Source organism: Hemitrygon akajei, chromosome 32 (assembly GCF_048418815.1).
Source record: "Hemitrygon akajei chromosome 32, sHemAka1.3, whole genome shotgun sequence".
In the NCBI taxonomy this organism is placed as follows: Eukaryota; Metazoa; Chordata; class Chondrichthyes; order Myliobatiformes; family Dasyatidae; genus Hemitrygon; species Hemitrygon akajei.
In genome coordinates this window covers 10,962,003-10,982,514 of record NC_133155.1, presented here as the reverse complement: position 1 = coordinate 10,982,514, position 20,512 = coordinate 10,962,003, and positions in this window count along the sequence as shown.

Sequence of the window (20,512 nt, the reverse complement as noted above, 5' to 3'; positions counted from 1 at the left end):
CCTGGCTGTTTTGCTTCTGTCTCTCCAGGTAATCCCAGATTCCCTCAATGATGCTGAGATCAGGGCTCTACAGAAGCCATAGCATCTGAAACTGTATAAACAATCTAGGGTGCCTAACACTTTTACACAGTACTGTAGGTTTGACGAGAGAGGGTGGTTTAAAGGGAGTTTAAGGTGTGCATTGGGTAGCAAGGTGAAGGTACAGCTCTACCAAAGGAGGTGTAAGGGGCTCCTTCCCTTAAAGAGCCTGCAGGTTACCCTTGGGCAAGGTACCTGCCTTATTCCCTGATCAGGGTCACATAAAGGCATGGGAGCAGGTGGTGGACAGTTGTATGAGCAGCTGGTGCATATCACAAGTCCTGGTGATGCACTCAGTGACGCCAGGCAGACAATCTCTGAAGAATGTTGATAATGGGTGAGGTCACCCATTTTGTAAAGACTGCCCAGAAGAAGGCAACAGCAAATCGCTCCTGTAGAAAAATTTGCCAAGAACAATTGTGATCGTGGCAAGACCATGATCGCCCATATCAAGCAACATGGCACTTAATGAGAGAACAAATGCCTCTTTATTTATATGTAACTACTAACTCTCATAACAAACAGTAAAGGGTCCCTGTAGCACATTGCTAATGATATGCTTCCAATCACAAAAACATATCCTCCACCATTGCTCTCTTTTGTTACTGAACCATTTTTGGATCCAGTTTACTAAAGTGCCTTGGTTCCCATGAAATCCAACCTTTAGGACCTGCTTGTTACGTGAGACCTTGTTAAAAACAATGTAAACCTCTCCAGCGGCACTGTCCTTATTAAGATAACTAATTACATCCTCAAAAAGATTCAATTAAATCACTCAATCCCTGCTTTTCCAATGTAGATTAATCCCAATCCCTAGAATGTTTTCTAATAATTTTCTATTTGCAAATAGACAGGGACTCAGTTTAACATCTTGATGGGAGAATAGCAGTACAGTACTCCTACACCAAGATGCAGTCTCAATTGCATGCTCAAGCCTCTAGAGCTGATTATATATATGTAACTAGAGTGCCTAAGACTTTTGCACAGTATTGTATTAAGTTTATGTATTGCACTGTACTGAAATAAACAGATTTCTTGACATATGTGAGTGATGATAAACCTGATTCTGATATGGGTCTCTATTGTGGACCGAGAGTGGGAAAGGGGTGGAGCGAGGGGAACCGTGGTTGGGAAAAGAGGAAGGGAGAGGGGAGTTAACGGGAAGCACCAGAGAGACCTTCTGCAATGATCAATAAACCTATTGTTTGGAATCAAATGACCTTGCCTGGTATCTTAGAGCTGGGTATGTCTGTCTCCCCACTCCCGGACACAGCTTCTCTGACGCTTGCTCCACACTCCTCCCATGGTGCTCCACCTTCCCCATTCCCAACATCCTTTGATCCTGCTAGATTTGCAAACCTGCTCTCGATTCCATGTTGACAAATACAGTCCAACGTCTTAGGCACCCTAGCAATATATATGTGCCTAAGATTGTCTCCTTACCTCACTACTGTGAGTCATCCTTCATCTAGTTAGCATGTTATCTTCACTTTCCTCCCACTCCTTGAAACATATCTTTCACCAGATCTCTCATGTCGTCTATGAAAGCCATTGAAGTATCTTTCTGTACTAGAGGTATCTTTTAAAAGCAAGTTGATAAGAAAATACATTAATAAAAAAAACATTCAGAATCCATGCTGGATTGAGTCCCCTCCTGTATGTGCTGCTCTCCAGTGTTTGCTCGGTACTTGCCGACGATCATCCATGCACCATCAATCTGCAGGACATGTCACTCAAAGACTTGGGCTAAATTATATATATATTTTGTGTGTGTGACAATGTGCCTTGTGCTGTGTGCTGTGTATGGCTGTTGGTACTGTGTTTTAGAAACATAGAAACGTAGAAATCTACAGCACATTACAGGCCCTTCGGCCCACAATGTTGTGCCGACCGTGTAACCTACTCTAGAAACTGCCTAGAATTTCCCTACAGCATCGCCCTTTATCTTTCTAAGCTCCATGTACCTATCTAAAAGTTTCTTAAAAGACTCTATTGTATTCACCTCCACCACCATCGCCGGCAGCCCATTCCATGCACTCACCACTCTCCGTGTAAAAAATTTACCACTGACATCTCCTTTGTACCTACTCCCAAGCACCTTAAAACTATGCCCCCTTGTGTTAGCTATTTCAGCCCTGGGAAAAAGCCTCTGACTATCCACATGATCAATGCCTCTCATTATCTTGTACACCTCTATCTGATCACCTCTCATCCTCCGTCGCTCCAAGGAGAAAAGGCCAAGTTCACTCAACCTATTCTCATAAGCTATCCAGGCCTCCTATCCAGGCAACATCCCTGTAAATCTCCTCTGCACTCTCTCTATAGTATTCACATCCTTCCTGTAGTGAGATGACTTGAACTGAACACAGTTTTGCACCTTTGACCTGGAGCAATTCAGTTTTGTTTGACTGTATTCATGAATGGTTGAATGGCAATTAAACCTGAGCTTGGCCTTGAAAAGTAACTGAACTAGCTGAGCCCATTTGCCCTTGGCCACTTCAGCCGATCATGCAATAGAGTAGAGGCTTTGCATTACTTCCCAAATTTGGCTCCACTGGCCCCCATGTAAATTTTAAAGGCAGAGTATATCCATTTCACGTTGCAAGTAGCATAAAGATTGCAGGACAACAAATTGTCTCCTGGGTACTTAGAATCAAATATCAAAAGGAAATTCTCCCTTGCCACTGATTTAAAGCAATTATATAATCTAATTACAAATGCATTGATGTTAATTTCCTCATTGTTTAAAATATCCCCAGCATGTTTTTAACATTCATTCATCTGTCTTATCTTGGCATATTCAACTCATCTGACTCTGTGAGCCAATTTCTGACAGATTCATACTAATTTGAATCAGGCCTTTTGTTTCCCTACCATTGCGTTATACACTTGTTGCTACTGATATAAACAATCAAATTATACTATATTACACCCATGATAATCTAACAGCCTCTAACTATTGATAAAATGTGAATTTATAATGTAAAAACAGCAATTTATCTATCAGTCCAATATCATCTTCATGAGAGATTGCAGTCTGAGCTGGATATAAGGAATCACCAACTTCAGATTTAAATTTTTCAAGGCACTTCTAGCTTCAAAAATTCAAAGTACATTTGTTATCAAAGTATGTAGTCAGAACACAAGACAATCTGCAGATACTGGAGCACACACAAAATGCTGGAGGAACTCAGCAGGCCAGGCAGCATCTACAGAAAAGAGTAAACAGTTGAAGTTTTGGGTCGAGACCTGGTCCTGCTGAAGGGTCTCAGCCCGACCCGTTGACTGTTTACTCATTTCTGTAGGTGCAGCCTGGCCTGCTGAGCTCCTCCAGCACTTCGTGTGCGTGGCTATGCATGCAGAATACAGTTCTGAGATTCATCCACCCACGGGCAGCCACAAAACAAAGAAACACCATGGAACCAGTTCAAGAAAACATCAAACGCCCAGCGCCCAAAAGCAGAACAGAATGCGGCAAGAGGCAAAAAGCGAGCAAACAGCACATCGAATCAAACCAGGAGTCCAGAAGGAACAATAAACTTATAACGACATTTACACGAAGTTACAAAAAATATTTTAACTGTGGTATATCTAGCATTTAACAAGTAAGGATTATTTTACATTCAGGAAGTTAGTATCAGATAATGATTCAATTTTCATTTTACAGAATATCCACCAGTGAAGATGTGATTTGATATCATTGTTTGCATTAGTATTCTGAATCAAAGACTTCTGTGATGAAGCATGTGACTAATATTGTGTGATTCACTTGCAGATCATATTACTTCCAAGCCATAAAAATCGCCTAAATAGAAGAATCAAGCCACTATAGATAGAGCAGAGATATCTTAACTCTAATAAATTGATTTCAATTTAATTTCAAAGTTCAAAGTACATTTATTATCAAAGTATGTATGCTATGTATAATCTTGAGATTCGCCTCCTTACAGGCAGCCACAGAACAAAGATGCACAATCAGACCCGTTTAAAAAAGGAAAACCGTCTAGCACCCAACGTGCAGAAAAAACCCAAATTGTGCAAAAAATAAAAGTAAGCAAGTAAGATTCAATGATTCCAGTTAATATCACAGAATGTATACAGTAAACAACCTGAAATTCTTACTCTTCAGAACCCAGGCATATCAGAGAATGTATACAATATACAACCTGAAATTCTTACAGACATCCACAAAACAGTCGAAAAACCCCAAAGAATGAATGCCAGAAAAGCATTAGAACTCTAAAGCCCTCTCACCCCTCTCCCACACACAAGCAGCAGCTAAACAACAGCCCTCCCCTACATTCAGGACAGAAGTTCACGAAAGTGAGCCCACAGTCACAAAGCCAGACACAGCCAATCCAGGAGCCTGTTAGTTGCAGGCCACAGCCTCAGCTCAGTGCAGAGAACATAAGGAAATTAACAACAGTGTACTTGTACCTAGCTTATATAATTGCTTTAAACCAGTGGCATTAGAAAATTTCATTTTGATATTTAATTCCTAATTTGTTTTAATTGTCATCATAGGATTGCTTGTGTCTTGAGTAGAATGAGCAATTGCTAAGTAGGAAACAAAGGGTTAAAAGAAAGTAACTAAGTTTCTGTGTGCGAGGAAAATGTCTCACAGAAATTATTTTGGCATGTGGTATAAAGAGATGTGCTTTCTCACAGCTCTAAAATAAGCACCCTAAAGCTATGATTGTCATATACCACACACCACATTTTTGCCATTCCAGCCTTAAATGTTCACTTGTACCTTTACATTTTTCACTCTACATCCACCTGGCAGGGCAAGGTGTCCTGTCACCTTATTAAACACTGTAATTAATGACACTTCATGAGGAAGTAGAGACCAGCTGATGGAATTCAGTGGAAAATTCAGTACCACCATATGCTTCTCAGATCATTCTGCATCCACTAATATCACCTCAAGTTTCACAGTAGTCGCCTGGTTACATAGCTCAATATTCCAGGGTTCCATTGTTTTAGACACGCCAGAGTGAGAGGGATGGTGTTACTAGTCGGGGAAGACTGAAGAACTCGTCTTGTGAGGCTTTATGAGTGGAACTGAGGAATAAGAATGGTACGACCACATTAAATGGGCTATATTATGGACCACTCAACAGTTTGCGGGATTTAGAGGAGCAAATTTGTAGCACGATCACGGACACTGTTGCAAGAAACTTAAGATTGTTATGGCTGGTGATTTTAACTTTCCACATATTGACTGGGGCTCGCTTACTGAAAAAGGACTAGTTGGGATAGAGTTTGTCAAATGTGTTCAGGAAAGTTTCCTTGATCAGTACGTAGAAGCCCCAACTAGAGAGAGTGTGATACTTGATCTGCTATTAGGGAGTAAGACTATACAACCATAGGGGTAGAATTAGGTTATGTGGCCTATCAAGTCTGCTCCAATCTTCCCTCTCAGCCCTGATCTCCTACCTTTTCTCCCATATCCCTTCCTGCCCTGACCAGTCAAGAATCTGTCAAACTCTGCCTGAATGAGACAGGGCAACTGACAGAAGTTTGTGTTATGGTAAGACTTAGCATCTAGTGATCATAATATCATTAGTTTCAAAATCAATATGGAAAGGTCTGGTCAGTGGGTGGAGATTCTAATTTGGAGAAGGGCCAATTTTGGTGGTATCAGAAAGGATCTGACAAGTGTGGACTGGGACAGGCTGCTTTTTGGCAAAGGTGTACTTGGGAAGTGGGAGGACATCAAAAGTAAAAGTTTGAGTGTAAAAAGCTTGTATGTGCCTGTCAGAATAAAAGATAAAAGATTACAGGTTTAAGGAACTTGATTTTCAAGCAATATTGAGGCCCTGGTTAAGAAAAAATTAGGTGCATAGCAGGTAGGAGAAAATGAGGTACTTATGAAGTATAAGAAATGCAAGAGGACACTTAAAGAAATCAGGAGGTCTAAAAGAAGGCATCAGGTTGCCATAGCAGACAAGATAAAGGAGAATTCTAAGAAATTCTATAGATATGATAAGAGCAAGAGGATTGCAAAGGATACAACTGGTTCTCTGGAAGATCCGAGTGATGATCTTTGTCTGAAGCCAAAAGAGATGGGAGAGATCCTAACTGGATTTTTTGTATCTATATTTACTCGGGAGATGAAGACAGAGTCTTTAGAAGTCGGGCAAAGCAGCAGTAAGGCCATGGATCTTATACAGATTACAGACGAGGAGGTGTTTGCTGTCTTGAGGCAAATTAGGGTGGATAAATCCCTAAGGCCTGACAAGGTATTCCTTTGGAACTTGTGGGAGACAAGTACAGGTGATGCAGGGGCCTAGCTGACATATTTTAATCATCCTAATGACAGGTGAGGTACTGGAGATTCGAGGAATAACCAATGTTAATTCCACTAATTAAGGAAGGTTCTAAAAATAAGCCAGAAAATTATCAGCCAGTGAGCCTGATATCACCTGTGGGAAAGTTGTTGTAAGGTTTTCTAAGGGATCAGAATAATTATTTGTATAGACAGGGACTGATAAGGGATTGTCTTCATGGCTTTGTGAGCGATGGGTTGTATCTAGCCAACCACGTAGCGTTTTTTGAGGAAGTTATCAGGGAAGTTGATGAAGGCAAGGCAATGGATGTTTTCTGCATGGAGATTGCAAGGCATTTGACAAAGTCCCGCATGCGAGGTTTGTCAGGAAGGTTCAGTCACCTGGCATTCAAGATGAGGTAGTAAGTTGGTTTAGATTTCAGTTTTGTTGGGAGAAGCCAGGGAGTAGTAGCAGATGGCTGCCCCTCTGACTGGAGGCCTGTTACTAGTGGAGTGCAATAGGTTTGGTGCTGGGTCTGTTGTTGTCCATAGATGAACCGGGCAGGTTAATTGTTCATTGTAAATTGTGCTGTGATTAGGTTAAGGTTAATTGGGTTTGTCAGGGCTGACAAACATTTAACATTGTATTGTTAAATAAATAAACAAAGTCCTAACCTATTCAACCTTTCCCTATAACTCAGATCCTCAAGTCCTGGCAGCATCCTTGAAAATTTTCTCTGCATTCTTTCAAACTTGTTGACATCTGTCCTGTAGATAGGTAACCAAGACTGCACACAATAATCAGAATTAGGCCTCACCAACATCTTACACAACTTCATCATAACATCCCAACTCCTGCACTCAATACTTTGATTTATGAAGGCCAATGTACGAAAAGCTTTCTTTACGACTCTATCTACCTGCGATACCACTTTCAAGGAATTACAAATCTGTAATCCCAGATCACCACATTCTTCAGTGCCCTACCACACACCATGTAAATCCTACCCTGGTTTGTCCTCTTAAAGTTCAACACCTCACACTTGACTACATTAAGTTCCATCTGTCATTTTTCAGCCCATTTTTCCAGTTGCTCCAGATCCTGCTGCCAGCTTTGATAGCCTTCCTCATTATCCACTGTGGCCTCAGTCTTGGGGTCATCTGCATTCAATGTCCAGGTTAAGACTTTTGCTGCTACACTGTGAGGTTTTTTTTTAAAAAATTTAACAGCTTTCTGCAAAAGCAGTGTATCCTATTAGTAATAGCGTTTTGTTTTTTTTCTAAAGATAAGGAGCCATGATGTCCAATTTAGGAATGTTGTGTCAGCCAATTGCAACTTTCTGCCCATTGGAAAATTTCTGAAGGAGAGTAGTCTGGCTTGGGTCTTTTGGCGGAAGCTGGTTAGCGGGGCGCAAGGGAAGGTGCCACAGAATGTCGTTCGAAGGGGAGACCCCGTGGCAAGAAGTGCTTTGTGCAGGTGAATGGCTCCGAGGAGGACTGCCAATACTCCTGAGAAAGCAAAATTCATTCTACATGTTCTTCGAAGGAGGATCAGACAATGGCTGGCATCCTTTGTGCAGAATGTGGGTTCAGCAGGTGAGTAAAGCAAACATCCGACTACTCCAGAAATGAGCTCCAATGTTTATGAGCACATTGGACTGGCTTAACTTAATGGGCCTTATATCTTTTTTTCTCTCTGTCTGTAACTGCTTAATAAAATTAAAACCTGGTGAATATACTTTCTTTATCATTTTATGCAGGTGTATGATCTGTCATTTCTGGCTACTGAGAACTGTGTATGGGCAATATTTACATAGCATTTGCTCAAATTGAGTTTCCTTTAATCGGAACATCTTGACGCTCCAGTTTGGTCGAACCCCGAATCATACCGACCCTAGACTTATATTTCTTATAAAAAACGGCCTTCGCATGACTGAGTCATGTGGCGGTTTCAGAGTATGCTAATGAGCCAGGTTTGTATACAAGCGCAGTGAGGGGGTTACACATCAATTTGCTGATCCAGTTTACTACATCATCATCCAGACTATCAGTATAGATGACAAACAACAATGGAACCAGCACCAATTACAGTGGCACACTACTAATTATAGGCCTCCAGTTAGAGAGGCAACCAACTACAACCAGGATTTCATTACAACAGTGGTGTTGAGGTAGTACAAGGAGAAACAATAATAGTATTAAGAATAAAGTGTTTCAGTTTTAAAGAAAGTGCAATGCTGGGGTGGAGATACATCTCTACCAAAGGAGATCTAATGTGCTCTATCTATCCACTGGTCTGCAGGTCACCCCTCGGCAAGGTGTAGTACCTGCCTAGCCCTCCCCGATCAGGGTCAGGTAAAGCCATGGGAGCAGGTGGTGGATGGTCGTATGAGCAGCTGGTGCAGATCACAAGTCCTGGTTATGTGACCACTGACGCCAGGCAGGCAATCTCTGAAGAGTATTGATAATGGCTGGGGACACCCGTCTTGTAAAGACACTGCCCAGCAGAAGTCAATGGCAAACCACTTCAGTTGAAAAATTTGCCAAGAGCAATCACGGTCATAAGACCGTATCGCTCTCATCCTACAACAAGGCACATAATAATGACGATGATGCAGTGCTGGTAGACAAAAAGGTGTAAAGCCGTAACAAGAGATTATGAGCTCAAGAATCAATTTCAACATTTGGTGAAAAAAATGAAGCGATCTCTTTAATTTCTAGTAGAAAATTTTCACTCTTCAGCTGTCCTCGGATATTTTCATTGAAGGGAGACAAACAACCAATCAATTTACCAGATTGTCTTTTGGTTTGTGTTATACTTTCCTTCAATGCCTATCCCATTACTCCATTAGATTTTGTTATAGCATATCCCTACCAAACCTACTAGTTATTTTACAACAAGGGTTAAGGTCAAACTATGGATTTCAGAAGGAGAAAAGATAATTTGGTCAGCTTAAGAAACTTGTCGTCCAAGTCGTTTTAATTTATATGGGAGAGGATATTATAAGTTACTAGTCAATCAGACTACTAATGGATGGTTCTTATTGTAAAGTTAATTTTTTGCTCTTTTTTTCCCTGACCAAATTTCATGCGAAAGGGAAATTGACATCTTCCTGTGAGACAAGGGTTTTCTCTCAGACGCTTTTTGGTGTTTGTGGCTCAGCAACTCACAGTTGCCTCGTGATGCAAAGTAGAAAGATCCCAGTTTCAATCTTCGGCCCATACTAAATTAACGAGTCTCAATCCTATTCAAATGATTGCACTGGATACAGCCCACGGGATGAATTCAGTGAGTCATTTAATTTAAGGAAGAGTATGCAGAGATGCAGGACTCAGTTACCACAACTGGGCTGTTCCTGTAAGCTGGTTTTCTCTTTGTGAATCAGTGGCCTGGTGGATTCCTTTGGTAATTGCTGGCTGCACTTATCTTAGGACTTGGATTTGAGTTGGTTCACTCATCCTGTCAATGTACAGATGATATAATTAAATTATAATTACTTCCCACCATCATCGGTTTTGAACAGGCAGATATTCAGTGTTACCCTGTCAGGCATTTGGAGATGACAAGCTACATGTGTTGTGTATTTAATATTTCAAGTCTATTTGAGTAATCTTGTAAATATATTGTTGATTAAGCATTCTTGCTCATTCATTATGGGGTATATGTATCAATACGTGAAATGCATACGTCATCACGCTACCATGTGATACGTGCGCTTCTCATTTAAAGTAAACTGGAAGTTGGACCTGCATTTCAGACTCCCGTGTCTTCTTTGAATTACTTTAATGTTTTGAAATTACTAAGCAACAAGTTGGCATTTAGAAACATCCTGGGGCATGGGGAGTGGAAAAGTGATGATAGACCTTGGCTTTGGACATTGCATTCTCCAGTACGCAATTCCAATGCGCTGAAACGATTGTGATACAAACTCAACATTTTCAGTGTCTAAATAAGATCATAAGACCATAATATATAGGAGCAAAACTGGTCCATTTGGCCTACTCCTTTATGGCTGATCCATTTTCCCCCCATGCACCGGTCTTCTGCATTCTCCCCGTATCCCTTCATGCCCTGACTAATCAAGAATCTATCAACCTCTGCCTTAAATATACGTAAACACTTGGCCTCCACAGCTGCCCGTGGCAACAAAATGCCCACATTCACCACTCCCTGGTTAAAGAAGTTCCTCCTCATCTCCTTTCTAAAAGGCCGCCCCTCTATTCTGAGGCTGTGGTCCTATTCTCTCCAATCATAGGAAACATCCTCTCCACATCCACTCTATTAAGGCCTTTCAACATTCAACTCGTTTCAATGAGGCCACTCCTCATTCTTCTGAATTCTAGTGAATACAGACCCACGGCCATCAAATGCTCTTCATATGACAAACTGTTCAATCCTGAAGTCATTTTTGTGAACCTCCTTTGAAGCCTCTCTGGTCTCAGCACCAAGATAAGGGGCCCCAAACTATTCACAATAGTTTGTGAGGCCTCGCCAGTGCTTAATAAAGCATCATTGACTTTATATTCTAGTCCTCTTGAAATGAATGCTAATATCGCATTTGCCTTTCTCACCACAGACTCAACTTGCAAATTAAACTTCAGGGAATCCTGCACAAGGACTCCCAAGTCCCTTTTTGCCTCAGATTCTTGAATTTTCTCTCCATTTAGAAAATAGTCTACCCTTTTATTTCTTCTATTAAAGTGCATGACCATACACTTCCTAACACTGTATTCTATCTGCCATTTCTTTGCCCATTCCCCTAATCTGTCTGAGTCCTTCTGTAGCCTCTCTACTTCCTCAAAATTACCTGCCTTTGTATCGTCTACCACTTTGCAACGAAGCCATCAATTCTGTCATCCGAGTCATTGACATAAAACATAAAATGAAGGGGAATCAAGCCCAAATGGGAATGAGGGCTCCTAATGGGTGTGGAGGGTAAGTACTCCTTCTGCCAATTGGAGAGAAGTGACAAAGGAGGAAGGACGTTCTTGCTATTGAGGGAGTGCAGCGTAGGTTCACGAGGTTAATTCCCGGGATGGCGGGTCTGTCATATGTTGAAAGATTGGAGCGACTGGGCTTGTATAGACTGGAATTTAGAAGGATGAGAAGGGATCTGATTGAAACATATAAGATTATTAAGGGATTGGACATGCTAGAGGCAGGAAACATGTTCCCGTTGTTGGGGGAGTCTAGAGCCAGAGGCTACAGTTTAAGAATAAGGGGTAGGCCATTTAGAATGGAGTTGAGGAAAAACTTTTTCACCCAGAGAGTTGTGGATCTATGGGATGCTCTACCTCAGAAGGCAGTGGCAGCCAATTCCCTGGATGCTTTCAAAAAAAAGTTAGATAGAGCTCTTAAAAATAGCGGAGTCAAGGGATATGGGGAGAAGGCAGGAATGGGGTACTGATTGTGGATGATCAGCCATGATCACATTGAATGGCGGTGCCGGCTCAAAGGGCCGAATGGCCTACTTCTGCATCTTGTCTATTGTCTACTGAGTCAAAGGCAAATGCCCAGGTAAGATCTGATGGAAGCAAACCTCAAATCTGCAAGAAATCTCTTCACCTCTGCATGGTAATCCTGATCTTTTCAGAAAAGCAGAGGTTTTCCAGAAGAACTTCTGCTGAAGTACTGTTTGGCAGGCTATGAGTTTCTTGACAGCCCAACCCTTAAATTCTTCATGAACCTCAAATTTTTAATGACCTACCAAAGGTTATGGAGCAAAAGACACACACACACACACACACACACACACACTCACTCACACACACACACACACACACACACACACACACACACACACACACACACACACACACACACACACACACACACACACACACACACACACACACACCTGGAGGAACTCAGGCAGCAATTTTGGAGGCAATAAGGAGTCTAAGTATTGAGATAAGACCCTTCATCAGGACTGGAGACAAAGAGGGTAGATGAGAGAATAAGAAAAGGGGGGAAGGGAAGGTGCAAATGCTAGAATGTGATAGGTGAAGCCAGCTGTCTGGGGGAGGGGGGATGAAATAAGAAGCTGGGAGGTGATAGGTGGAAAATGTAAAGGGCTAGAGAAGAAGGAATCTGAAAGGAGAGGAGGGTAGACCATCGGAGAAAGGGAAGGAGGAGGGGCACCAGGGGCAAGTGATAGGCAGGTGAGGAGAAAGTGTAAAAGGGGTCCAGAGAGGTGAAATGAAGAAGGGGGAAGGTGAGGGGAGGGGCAAAAATTACCAGAAATTTGAGAAATCAATAGTCATTCCATCAGGCTGGTGGCCTCTCTGACGGAACATAACATGTTGCTCCTCCAACCTGAGAGAGTGGCCTCATCGTGGCAGAACAGGAGGCCATGGGCCAGCATGTCATGATGAGAATGGGGAATGGAACTGAAGTAGTTAGCCACCAGGAAATCCTGTTTCTTTTGAAGATAGCATCAGAGGAATAGCTCATTCGGAGGGCAGAGGTATGGAGTAGCAGTCAACTGTAAACTCCTAGGTTTGAATCCTTGTTCAGCAAACCCTGTACTAGACACCTCCCCTTGAGTGTTAAAAACATCTCAGTTAGCTTGCAAAGACTGTTGGAGCTTTAGAGCTCTTGAGGAAATATCCACTGAAGTGCATAGTACGCTCATATTCCTGAGAGAAAGTATAAACTCTAACCACTACTCTAATTGACACATTTCATTTGCTGTGATCTGGCTGCAAATCTACAGTTTTGTGAATTTCGTAATAGTTACCAGGAAATGTATCACCTATTGTCACACGTCCCCTTCCCTTGAAGTGCAGGCTCTTTTTTTTTGCATGAGATATATGATGTGACGGAATTGTGTTCAGTAAAACTTTGCTTCTTACAATGCTTAGGGTCATGGAAAGGATCTGGATATGTCACATGCTTCATTGGAGAATAAATGAGATTTTTTCTTCTGGAGGAGAGAAGCTGGTTACTGGCACATTTCCAAAGATGTAATAACTGTGTCAAAAATGGCCCTTGTGGCCTTAGAATCTCTATGGCCTTGATGGCCACAGGCAGTGTTGTCCATGCCCTGTTTTGAGATTGTGATTACACATCATACTAAAATTCTTCCCCTTGAAATTGGGGTCTGATGCCTGTTTCTTCAAGAAGGGTTTCACCATCTTCTCATATATCTTGAACAGAATCTAGTCAGTAAGCTTTTGCTACTGATAACCCAGACACAGACCCAACAGTGTAATAGTTGACAGAGGGCTCAGCACCTCCAAATTGTGCATTGAAGATACCTTCTTCTGGTGTCCCCCCCCCCACCTTCTTCCATGGTCTTCTGTCCTCTCCTAACAGATACCCTCTTCTCCAGTCCTTTATCTCTTTCACCAATCAACTTCCCAGCTCTTTTCTTCACCCTTTTCCCCTCTCCTGGTTTCACCTATCAAACTTGTGCTTCTTCCTCCCCTCCTCCCACCTTCTTACTGTGAATTCTCCCCTTCCTTTCCAGTCCTGGTGAAGGGTCCCGGCCCGAAACGTCAACTGTTTACTCTTTTCCATAGACGATGCCTGGCCTGCCGAGTTCCTCCGGCGCTTTGTGTGCGTCACATCGCATTTGAAGAAGTTTTTTTGTGATTCCTGCTTTCATGATTTATTTGATACAATCTGCCACTGTGCCTCACATCAGTGCCAAGACCCTTAAAAAGAACTGATTCAATTGTTTAGTGTAGTTGAGTGCCAGGGACACCAAAGAGGGATTGCCTGCTTTGGCTGCATCCGACCTCTGTTGCGAATTCATATGTTACAGATTTATTTTTCTCCTTAAAAAAAAAGGTAAAACAAAATCCTCATATCCGGAATGTATATCCCAAAGAATTATCTCATTTCCAAAGTCGTTTACCTTTGTTTATATGGATTAAAAATTTTATGTACAACATTAAAATGGACGTTCTTTCTGCCTTTCAAATTGCTCAACAGCTGTGATAAATAATCCAAATGTTTAGGAAAATTGTAGTCTTTTTGCCAATTGGAATTAAATTAATATTCTAGAACCTTCTTCAAAACACACATCTGGATCAGAGGAAAAGTAGGAGGTTTTGAAATTGATTATACTTCTTGTCTTAAATAGTCTGTAACTTATTTTGGCAAAGATTGCCTTTAATTAAGAATAGTAGGTCTGCAGACCACATTTAGAGCTCAACTGTTCATTGAGCAGATGCCCCCCCCCACCGCCCCGGCTTTAAAATGCTTACATCCAAGAAGATGTTTATGAGCTGTTCTGTGATATTTAGTTACAATTTCTGCTGAACTGCATCGGGCCGGTTTTTAAAAAGTGTCATCTAAAACTTGGTTAACCTTCCCATGTTAACGGCTTTCTTTAAATTGTACGGTACATCGTTTTTTTTTTAAGGAATGAGTTGTCAATCACTTTTGATTGGAACAGAAGCATACATGAGTTTTGTTGTACGTTCAGAACTCCCTGGTGGTGGCCAAAGTTCTTGATTTAAACGAATTGTCCTTTTTATAGGGTATCCATTAGCAGGCAAGCTGTGCACTGTTACTAATAGAAACAGAATAATATACAAGACAGCAGGTATCTGGAAACTGATCAGGAACAGTTGTACAAGCTATTAGTAATTAAACTCCTGTAACCCTACAAAACCATTGAATTCCTTTTATGCCTGGATTGCTAATAAATCCTTTGTGATTCAAATGCTTAACAATAGAGTCAGAGTTTACAGCAGAGAAACGGGCTGTTTGGCCATGTTGAGTATTTTGCCTACACAAGTCCCACTTCTCCACATTTGGGATATATTCTTCTATGAGTTGTCTAGCTAAGTGTTAGTTTAAGTGCCTCAAGCCTAATACTATAACAAATTCTATTGTCTCCTCTGGCAGCTTTTTCCAGGTATCAATCACGCTCAGTAAAAACTTACTCATCAAATCCCCTTTAAAACTTTGCCCCATGAGAGGGCTAACAAAAACAAGATGAGATAGGTTTAGGGTGAGAGAAAGGAGTTTCAAAAGAAATCTGATGGTGACACAACTGGCCTGTTTTACCAGCTTCCAGGAACTATGGACAAGGTCCTCTAATTCACTCTGCTCATCCATGTTCATGGTACCCTACCTCTATCTGAATTACCAAAACATCTCACCTCACATTTGCCAGGATTAAGTTCTGCCAATGCTTTGCCCAATCTTCCTTTTGATTTTATTCTGTTATACCCTAAGACAATCTTCCTTGCAATTCACAACACCACCAGTTTTCACTTCATTATAAAACTACTATTTATACCTTTTACATTAATATTCCATATCACAAAGACCAGCACCGTCCAGTAAGCAATAACAGCATTTTCTTTTTGTAACATAAAATGATATTTAGATTTTAGTGAAATTCCTCATTAACTTCACATTGTTTTTCCCTGTTTCCCTTTTCAGAGCTTACCAGTGCTGCCTACCACTGCATTGCTTCCTCTTTTGGCCAGGAGGTTTGGGTTACTGAGGCATTAAACTTCTCCCTGGTCTCTGCCAGCCAGCATTGGCACAACCTTATCTTTGTAATTCAAGTGTGTGTGTGTGTGTGTGTGTGTGTGTGTGTGTGTGTGTGTGTGTGTGTGTGTGTGTGTGTGTGTGTGTGTGTGTGTGTGTGTGTGTGTGTGTGTGTGTGTGTGTGTGTGCGTGTGTGTGAGAGAGAGAGAGAGGAAAGTAAGGTATCATATTGGGGAAAAAAATATGCACAAATAAGTTTATACATAAAATTGTTCACTTGAGGCTGAAATAACAGAGAGAGATTGGTTTTCAAATACCTCTGAAGTGATTACTATTCAGGTAAAATACTATCAAATTTATACAAAATTATGTACAAAATATATTATATTAATAGCAAAACAAATTCTAAACCTGCTGTAATAAAAGAGTACAGAATAGGAACAGGCCATTCAGCCCACAATGCTGTGCTGACCTAGCTAAAAAGCAAATCAAAAATGCAAAAATTCTGATCCCCCCCCCCTACCTACACCATATCTATATCCCTTCATCCTCGTTATATCCATGTGTCTATCCAAACATCTCTTAAAAGCCTCTAATGCATTTGCTGCTGCCACCATACCAGCCAGAACATTCCAGGCATTCACCACTCTCTGAGTAAAAAATACTTACCCCTCACATCCCCTTTGAACCTATCCCCTCCCACCTTCAATGCTTGGCCATTGACGGGTTTTCATAATGTTTTGCTAATTCATAGCTCTGAGCTCCTTGCATGTTGCTTTAATGGTGCAGAAATTGTCAATTGAAAAAACATCCACACAGAGAAAGTTAAGAGGACTGCAATCTCGTACAGCAATGAAATGGTTCCTGCGCTGCTTGCTGAGCGAAATGTGCCTGATGATGATCCAAACGGCCTACTGAGTAAAATACTTCATGCTGAAATGCACAAGTTGTGAAGGGAGGAATTCAAAATTTTAAAAAAAATGGGTGGAACAGATTTCTTACTCTGCATCCACCAGCGAGGTACTCGCTAAAGCTAATTTCATAAGGGTTGCAGCTAGGATTTCATGAGTAACATAAGGAATTGACGGTTAACTCAGCCCTCCCAGACAGACACTTTAGTTAGAATTCTTTGTAAGATTGTTAATGGCTGAAAAAGAAGTTAGTACTACAAGTGATGTACTCAGCTAAACAAGATCAAGTATTCAGGTATTATCTGCCTTTACAGTAACTGGACTGAAGTTTGCATTTGGATTACTCTTGAATTATCTAGCTTTTACAAAGTAACTTTCATTTTGATCATTGATGAAGTAAGGTATTTTTTTCATAAATATACCAACAAAAGCAAACTTTAATGTATTGAACAGGAACAAAACTGCACATAAATTTTGAAAAGTGCATCAAATGTACCAAATAAGAAATACAAATAAATATTTGGTCCATAAGCAGTTTACCAAGATTTGGTGCTTCTACTAATACCTAAAGGTATTGTAACCTGACCAATTGCATCCCTGAAATTCATTTCGGGTACTGTCTCAAAAAAATCAGTTACTGTCTCCAGTACAATTTGAAGAAAATTTGTTATTTAATGCATTCAGTCCACAGCAGGGGCTCCCAAACTTTTTTTTTTATGTCAAGGACCCCTACCATTAACCAAGGGATCTGTGGACCCCAGGTTGGGGACCCTATGTGTTCTAGACAACATGGGCAAAATTCAAGCTGACCTATTCGATATTTAATATTTGGGATCAATCTGTCCTTAAGCTTTCTTGTGAACCAGTTGACTGAATGGAGCAATGTGGTGGGAACGAATGTGGTAGGGGTCTGGTTGTCTTGGAAAATCCTGACCCCTTCCTGCGAAGAAATAAAATTTGGTCATAGGAAAAATTCACAAAAGCGTTTAGTTTTCATAGTTCTTGCTGATATGATACCGTGCCTGATGAATCACATGTCTACTTCGAAAAAAAGTTCCAAAGGTTATGGTGTCCTTGCTTTGCAGTTGATCGCAAGTGTCAACCTTCTGCCTTGTTAGTTACAAATATATATTAAGATGACCAAAGGTGTTGAAATCAATCACTTGCCAAACCAGAAAGAAATAGGTGCAGTATCTGCTCCACCTCATTTCATTATCATATAACTTGTAGTCAGTCATTTATTGGAAAGCCACATTGCACTAACTGCACCAGAACTAGTGATACACCTTCAAAAAGAATACTCTCATGCACTGAGGTTTCCTGCCTTGAAAGACAAAAGAGGTTTGGACTTACCCCGCAAGAAGCTCTGTGAGTAGGTTGTAAATGAATCAAATATGCTGTTGGATGCCATGGTTCGTTCCAGATGGTACCCTCAGTCCTTGCGGAGATTTTTTATGTCACTTTGCAGAGCGTCGTGCTGGAACAACCAAGAGAGAGCAGAAAAATCCCAAAGGAAATTGAGTGTCTGTTTGTAACCAAGAGTCTGGGTTTATACCGCCACAGGAATGCTTAGCCACAGGCTTAGCAAGAGCTGTGTGCACAGGCATTCAATATAGGGAACGACAATGAAGAAGCAGCCAACACTGGAAGTGTGACAACTCTGAGAAACCCTTCGACGAGGGTGGTACTGCTTACCGTAAGCGCACAGAGGTCCAGCTGAGGGGTATCCTGGTTACAGAAGAAAAAAAAAACCCCGTTGAAGTTCAGGTGCAGTCTTGAGATGTAGGCTGCACCGCACTTGTGGTTCTGTGGTTCAAAGTGAGGCCCGAGAGAGTGTCAGTTCAACCAGAGCTCAGTGCCTAAAGAATCTCCAGCTAGTCACTTGCTCATTGGAAAACGTCTCACATGGTGCGTGAGGTCATCAAACATCTTTGCAAGCGTGCGGCCCTCGCTATTGGCTCAGAGCTGGAGATTGGTAAACCCGTGGTTAAGCTCTTCAAATTTGGTTGAATCACTGGGAATTTCTTGTGGGCTAGCGAGTTGTCAAAGACACACATGCATTCAATACTGTAGCTGCTATGATACTATCAGACAATAACGATGCTCCGTTCTGATCACAGACTTATACTCCGAGCTGTTTAGTTTCACTCTGTGTGTGAGCTCTTCTGACTTTGTGGCTGGGAATTGGTGTAGCACTGAACAGTCGTGGTTTCAGTCCATACCCCAGAGAAACAGTTGATGTTCTCAGAATTCAACCGTGCATAGCCTGAGTTTGCAATTCATATGTTTAAGTTCCACTAAATATGTGTCTACTTCGCAGCATGGTGTCTCTGTTTTAGAGCCACAGACACATGCAGCTGAAACACAGGCCTTTGATCCGACACATCCACACAGATCACCGACCACATCTTTACACTCAGCCTACAGTCATTCTCATTGCTTTTATTCTCCCCCGTATTGTTTTCCACCTCACCCCCAAGTCTACCACTCGACTGCACACCCGGGGCAACTTGCAGCGGCCAAGTCAACCACCAATCCACATGTCTTTGTGATGCAGGGGGAAACCAGAGCGCCCAGAGGAAGCCTGTGAGGTCACAGGAAGAACGTGCAAGCTCCACGGGGAAAGCAACCCAAAGTCAGAATTAAACCTAGGTGTCCGGCCCTGTGAGGCTGCGAATCTACCACTCTGCTCTCTATCTCTTCATTGTAATTTGTGGCTGAGTGGGGCAAATAGTTGCCTCTGGACGCTAATTTCTCTAGTGGATAAATGTAAAGTTGAAAACCCATTTTTTTCTGGTTTTGTGAACTTCTTAATTGATAGACAGACAGACAGACATACTTTATTGATCCTGAGGGAAATTGGGTTTTGTTACAGCTGCACCAACCAAGAATAGTGTAGAGATATAGCAATATAAAACCATAAATAATTAAATAATAATAAGTAAATAATGCCAAGTGGAAATTAGTCCAGGACCAGCCTATTGGCTCCGGGTGTCTGACACTCTGAGGGAGGAGCTGTAAAGTTTGACGGCCACAGGCAGGAGAGACTTCTTATGACGCTCAGTGTTGCATCTCGGTGGAATGGAGTAATTGGAGTTGAGTGGGGGCCTTCAGAGTATCTTCCAAAATGCTCTATTCCTTTTTTACAGCAGGCCAGTGTTCTCTTCAAGCAAAGTCAAGCCAACTTTATTGTCACTTAACTATATACGAGGCAACATTTCTCCAAACCAGGGTGTAAAGCACAGTAGTATACATAACACATTATAACCGATGAGAGTCAGGATGAAAGCTACAGATGGATTATACATAAATAAACATCTGTATAAATTAAATATTGTCAGTTACAGGACAGATTAACCAGTGACAATTTGACTGTGGTGGCCTGAGGGAAGATACTGTTTCCCGTCCTGACCGTTTTTGCTTTTATGCAGCGGAGTCTCCTGCCTGATGGTAGCGAGTCAAAGAGGATGCTGGATGGATGGTGTGTATGCACCGCTCATGATACGTATCCCCATCGGATGGTGGGGAGAACCCTACGATCCTCATAGACCCTTGTAGAGTGTCTGGTCTGATGCTCGACTGGTCTCATTCCAGATGGAGATGGAACTAGCAGGAAGTTCCAGTTGTGCTCCTATAAAATACAGTTAAGATTGGGGGAAGGGGGACTTCAATTTCCTCGGTCTCCTTAGGAAGTGGAGATGCTGCTGTGTCTTCTTGTTCAGGAAGGTGATATTAAGGGACTAGGTAATTCACAGGATTTCTGTAACAGCTAATAAATTTTTAGCAATGAATTTAACC